The sequence below is a fragment of the Sus scrofa genome, chromosome 2, assembly GCF_054392235.1.
Source record: "Sus scrofa isolate SSC_HxYL_T2T_F1_AM1 chromosome 2, Sscrofa_HxYL_maternal_Yorkshire_Landrace_v2.0, whole genome shotgun sequence".
NCBI classification, from domain to species: Eukaryota; Metazoa; Chordata; class Mammalia; order Artiodactyla; family Suidae; genus Sus; species Sus scrofa.
This window is the reverse complement of record NC_139384.1, coordinates 140566160-140571981: the sequence shown is the minus strand read 5'-3', so window position 1 is coordinate 140571981 and position 5822 is coordinate 140566160. Positions and strand designations below refer to the sequence as shown.

The window sequence follows — 5822 nt, the reverse complement described above, 5'->3', positions numbered from 1 at the left end:
CATCTGCATGAAGTCTATTTCAGAGGAATTTAATAATACCTGTTTAAAATTAGAGTTCTTTTTTTTTTTTTTGGATAGAAGAGAATAATTATCTTAGCCAAAGATGCTTCGTTTGAGAAAAACAAAAGACTTAAACCCCAAAAAGGTATATAAGAATCTCAACACACTTTACATGTAATCAGTGAATTGATTCATAATATTTGAGTTCTGCCTTTGATAGTTTTTCGGTTATCATCAATTAAGTTAATCAGCCTATTTAAAGAGATTGGTTCTATCAAGTTTTAATATCTTAGGGAAAATTATGTCTGACCATAACTGAATAGATATGTCATCTAAAGACAAAATAGTCTTCACCATTTTATATAAAGCATTAAAAATGTAGTTGTGTACTCTTATTTAGTCGAGTTCAGCCAACAGACAATATATTCATTTAAAAACAAAACTGCCCTTTTCTCTTAAAACCACACGATTGCAGTTTCATCTATAATGAAATTCTTTTGTGAACTATTTCAGTGACTTTGGATATTGTGAGTCACTTGGCTAGATCGTTATTTTATCAGTATGAGGTAAGTCTTAGAAATTAAAGAATTTTATACCTGGCCAACCTTATTCATGCTTAGTCCCACCGGCCTCATTTTATACTTGAAGAGGACTCTGAGCCTCAGAGAAGTTCAGGAAGTTAGCCTAAGATCACACAGCCAGTCAGCTGGCAGACCAGGTCTTGTCACCCACCCCAAATTTCTAGTCCTACATGGGCTCACTGCGGGGGCCTTGGGTTATCTCACACAGAGCATCCTTAACCATTTTGAGTCCAATACAAATTAAGAAACAACTTTAGGAGTTCCCGTCGTGGCGCAGCGGTTAACGAATCCAACTAGGAACCATGAGGTTGCGGGTTCGGTCCCTGCCCTTGCTCAGTGGGTTAACAATCCGGCATTGCCGTAAGCTGTGGTGTAGGTTGCAGACGCGGCTCGGATCCTGCGTTGCTGTGGCTCTGGCGTAGGCCGGTGGCTACAGCTCCGATTCGACCCCTAGCCTGGGAACCTCCATATGCCGCGGGAGCAGCCCAAGAAATGGCAAAAAGACAAAAAAAAAAAAAAGAAACAACTTTAAAAGCCTTCCAAAATAACAATGGGGGGGGGGTCTTACAGTTGAAAACAAGTGTTTCTAATTTACAGATTTTTAGAACACATCTTATTTGATTTTATCAATATGCATTGAACCCTGTGGTAAGCAAAATTTTAGGATGATCTCAATGAACCTTCACCCTTCTACTGAATATGGGTGGAACTTATGGATATGATGGAATTTTCCTACTGTGAGTATGTTACATTATAGGGCAAAAGGAGAAAGAGTGGGCATGATCTCATCAGAAGAACCCTTTAAAAGCAGAGAGTGCTTTGTGGCTGCAGAAGAAATCAAAGAGATGTGTTTCAACAGCCTAGAAGGAAGCAAACATCACTGTTGTGAACTGCCAACAAGGCAAGAAACCAGGCAACCTCTAGGAGCTGAGAGTAGTTCCCGGACAACAGCTAGCAGGGCCATGGGGACACTGGTCCTATACCTTCAAGAAGATGAATCCTGTCAACAATCAGCATGCCGAGAAGAGGTTCTGAGCCCCAGGTGAGAACCACAGTCCTGGTTTACACCTTGGGTTCAGCTCAGTGAGACTTGGATCAGAGAATCCAGCCACACCATGCCTAGACCTCTGATCTAAAGACACTGTGAGATAATAAATGTGTGTTGTTTCAAGCTGCTCAGTTTGTGGTGATTTGTTACGCAGCAATAGAAGCTAACAGAAGTCCTTCCACTGAAGCACAATGATAGGTGGTGAAAGCACAAAAATGAATAAGGCACAGTCCTTGTGTTAGAGACACTCGCTATCTAGGGAACAGGGAGAGGCAAGTTGATAAAGTACCCGAATGCGCCGCTACACGAGCTGGAGCTGAGACATGTACAAAGTGGTTCAGAAGCCAGAGGGGGAAAGTGGCAGGAAGCTTCACAGAAAGTTCGACTTAAGTTATGTGAAGAATTAAAGCGTGTGGAAGGGCATTGAGAAAATGGTGGGTGGTCCTGTGTGGCTGCAGTGACAGGGAGGAGAGGGCAGGACAGGAGACTGACAGCATAGACTGGGATCCCCTCTGTGAAGGACCTGAGGTAACATGATTTTCCCTGCAGCCACATCCTCCCTTACTTCCCACCCTCATCCAGAGGCAGCCCTTCTGGCTCCCGATTCCTTAGAGTATCTGGCCTCTCTACTCCAGTCCTTCTCAGTCCACTAGTCCTCAAGCGTGCTAAGCTCAGATGTCCCCCTAGTAGCCCCCACGTCTTCAATGCAACCAGGGGCGAGGGTGCCACAGACAGCATCGCCCTCTCGTGTGTCTGGGCACCCTGCCTTCCTTCCTTCCTGCTCCAGGCAGCTTGAAAGCTACATGATCCATGTCCTAGTTTCAAGGTCTGATCCAAGAGTTTCAGGGTCGGCTGAGCAAAGAGGGAGAGAATCCACTGGTTCCCTTCAACATCAGGGCTGGCCAGAGACCCCGGAGCTTTGCTCCTTTGGAGCATTTCTTGCCAGAGTATAACCACATGGTCAGGGGTGTACAGGATGTACAGGGACTTCATCCAAGCAACACAGTTCTTATGCTAGCAAACAAAAATCCACCATATACTTTTAGGACGTTAAAAGTCAAGTGTTGGCTGAAGCACCAAGACACACTAGGTGCTACATCCAAAGGAAACCTCCGATCACATAAGGACTGTTACAGACTCGGGAGAGGAAGTTTGGCGCATGTTTTTAAAGAAAGATATGCACTCGCTTCCTACCAAAGTAAAATGTTAGGGTCAAGTAATGTCAAGAAAAAAGGACATGAGTGGGACTCATCAGAAAGCCTCACGTACGTCTCTGGGTGGGAAGAACTCAGTGGTCTGGCTCCCTCCTGGGAAATCAAGTGAAAGACAAGCTCACAGCTACGTCGGGGGCAGAGTGAAGGAGAGTGGCTGCTGCCTTGTGTCTGTCCAAGGAAAAGGGGGTGTGTGGGCGTGTGTGTCCGTGTGGGCGAGGGTGTGTGCATGGCGCTACTTGGATCAGATAGCTGCCAAGCCTGCAAGAGCGCTGCCTGGGGGGGAGTCTTGGGTGCAGGCCGGCCTCGGAAGAGGTGAAGCAGAGGGAGAAGGCTGGTTCCTCTGGGCCGAGGAAGCAAACGCCTGCTCAAGTGGAGAGCACACATGCCTGACTCAAGGGAATGGCAGGCAAGACGTCACTAGCTAGGAGCCCAGTCTCCTAAGAACCTGTGAAACGTGGTCTGCTCTCAATGTCTGCCAGGCCCGGAAAGCTGGAGGCTATCCTGCAATGTCACCATTCAAAAGCCCACACTCCTGCTCCTCCCCACGCCTCCCACCCTGTCCCACTCTAGCCCCAGAAGGATCAGAAGCCGGCAGGAGCAAGAGAGAAAGAACTTCCCCTTCCACAGCTGCCCCTGCATATGGCTTCGCACTGGGATAAGGGAATGACAGTTTTAAATCACGTTCCAAGTTGCGTAACACAGAAATAGACACTCAACACAATTTAGAGTGACCACGGACTTTCTGCTGCCTGAGAACGCTCAAAATGGTTCTGATCCTATCTAGTTTTTATTTTATCCTAAACAGAGTGAGCGACCACCCAGTGAGTACATTTTCTAGGGATAGTGGAAGATATAAATAAAAATGCTGCCTAATTTTACCCCATATTCAGAACATTGATTCCATGTGCCTAGTATTGTTTTCTACCTATAGATCTTCGATGAATTTAACTATTCTTATTTGAGAAAGGAACATGGTCATGTGACCAACAATCCTGGAGCGTCTCAGTAATCCCTCTGGCTCCAACAGCTGGCAAATCGCAAGGCAGCTATTTAGAAACATGTCATCTAAAAAGGTGGTTTGATTATCGCACTGTTGATAAGCATCAGACAATGTTATATCACTTATTATAGTCATTTTCCTATATTTGTGGCAGCAATTAGTTTTCCTGTCTAAAATTACATTTAGGGATCAATTTAGTTTTAAATAAAGACTGATTTTGACATAAGAAGCTCATAATATTCTCCCACTCCCAAAGGAAATAGTGATATAACCTCTCTTTTTTTTCCCCTAAGCTAATGCTTTAAAAAAAAGAAAAGTCAAATTAACATTGAGTTTGGTCTGCGTGTTTCTTTCTTCCAGATGTCTCATCATAACACTGTAAGACTTTCTGGAACACACAACCCTTTGGCCAATATACGAAGGAAGCAAGGGTTCAATCAAACTAGGGTTGTTTTGTGTGTTGACTTATAATAACACCTCGACTCATGGAAGTCTGACAATAGGAATCACAGGAGGGTGGGGGCTCAGGAAGTGCTCTTAAAGAACCATAGAAGGGATGGAACGTACCACACGACAATTATAATGAGCACTGCCATATGTCACATATGGAAGTTGTTGAGAGTAAATCCTAAGAGTTCTCGGCACAAGAAAAACGCTTTTTTGGTCTATTTCTTTAATTTTGTATTATATGAGATGATGGATAGTCATGAAACTTATGGTAATCCCTTTATGATTGTGTAATCAAATTATTATGCTATACACCTTTAACAGTGCTATATGTCAATAATAGCTCCATGAAGCTGGAAAAATAAAATCGGCCATTGGATTAATACAAAGTTTTAAAAATTCAATTAAACAGAAATGGTAAATTTCAAAAAAAAGAAAAAGAACCCCAGAAACTGAGGCAGTAGCCTGCGCACAGTGCCTCAGCTTCTTTCTTCCTCTGTTCTCTTCCCGTCACCCGCCCCCCCTTTACTCAGTCTCTGCTCTCTCATAACTGCAGCTTGCTCATGCCCCTCGTTCTGTTGAGCAATGTGGTGATCCTAGTCCCTCAGCTTCTCTATTCTGAAACTCCAAAGGAGGATTTTTTTTTTAATTCAGAAAAATAATATATTTATATTAATTTACTGCCTGACACACTTCATTTTCCCAAACATTTTGTGGCTCAATAGGTTTTTTTTCTTTTCCATTTGTTTATTATTATTTTTTAATAGGTATTTCCCCAATACAATTTTTTTTTCGATTGTACAGCATGGTGACCCAGTTACACATACAGGTATACATTCTATTTTTGCACACATCGCTTCTCGGCCTTTTGGCTAAAATCAAGTGTATTTTTGCACATTATCATGTTCCATCATAAGTGCCTAGACATAGTTCCCAGGGCTACAAAGCAGGATCTCATTGCTAATCCATTCCAAAGGCAATAGTTTGCATCCATTAACCCCAAGCTCCCAATCCACCCCACCCCTCCCCCTCCCCCTTGGCAACCACAAGTCTATTCTTCAAGCCCATGATTTTCTTTTCTGTGGAAAGGTTCATTTGTGCCATGTATTAGATTCCAGATATAAGTGATATCATACGGTATTTGTCTTTCTCTTTCTGACTTACTTCACTCAGGATGAGAGTCTCTAGTTCCATCCATGTTGCTGCAAGTGGCATTATGTTGTTCTTTTTTATGGCTGAGTAGTATTCCATTGTGTATATACAGCACATCTTCCTAATCCAATCATCTGTCAATGGACATTTGGGTTGTTTCCCTGTCATGGCTATTGTGAATAGTGCTGCAATGAACATGCGGGTGCATGTGTCTTTTTAAGGCGAGTTTTGTCCAGATATATGCCCAAGAGTGGGGTTGCTGGGTCATATGGTAGTTCTATGTATAGATTTCTAAAGTATCTCCTTACAGATCTCCATAGTGGCTGTACCAGCTTACATTCCCACCAACAGTGCAGGAAAGTTCCCCCTCCAGCATTTGT

At 43.4% G+C, this 5822-nt stretch overlaps 1 protein-coding gene across 1 annotated transcript in view; it reads right to left on the bottom strand.

The window, feature by feature from the left end:
- Window positions 1–4908, bottom strand: part of LOC146405728 (uncharacterized) — a 28925-nt gene extending 24017 nt beyond the window's left edge. The window contains exon 1 of the mRNA XM_085014479.1: window positions 4820–4908. The gene's annotated coding sequence lies outside the window, so the exon portion shown is untranslated. The remainder of the gene's footprint in view (window positions 1–4819) is intronic.
- Between the last annotated feature and the right edge of the window lie 914 nt (window positions 4909–5822).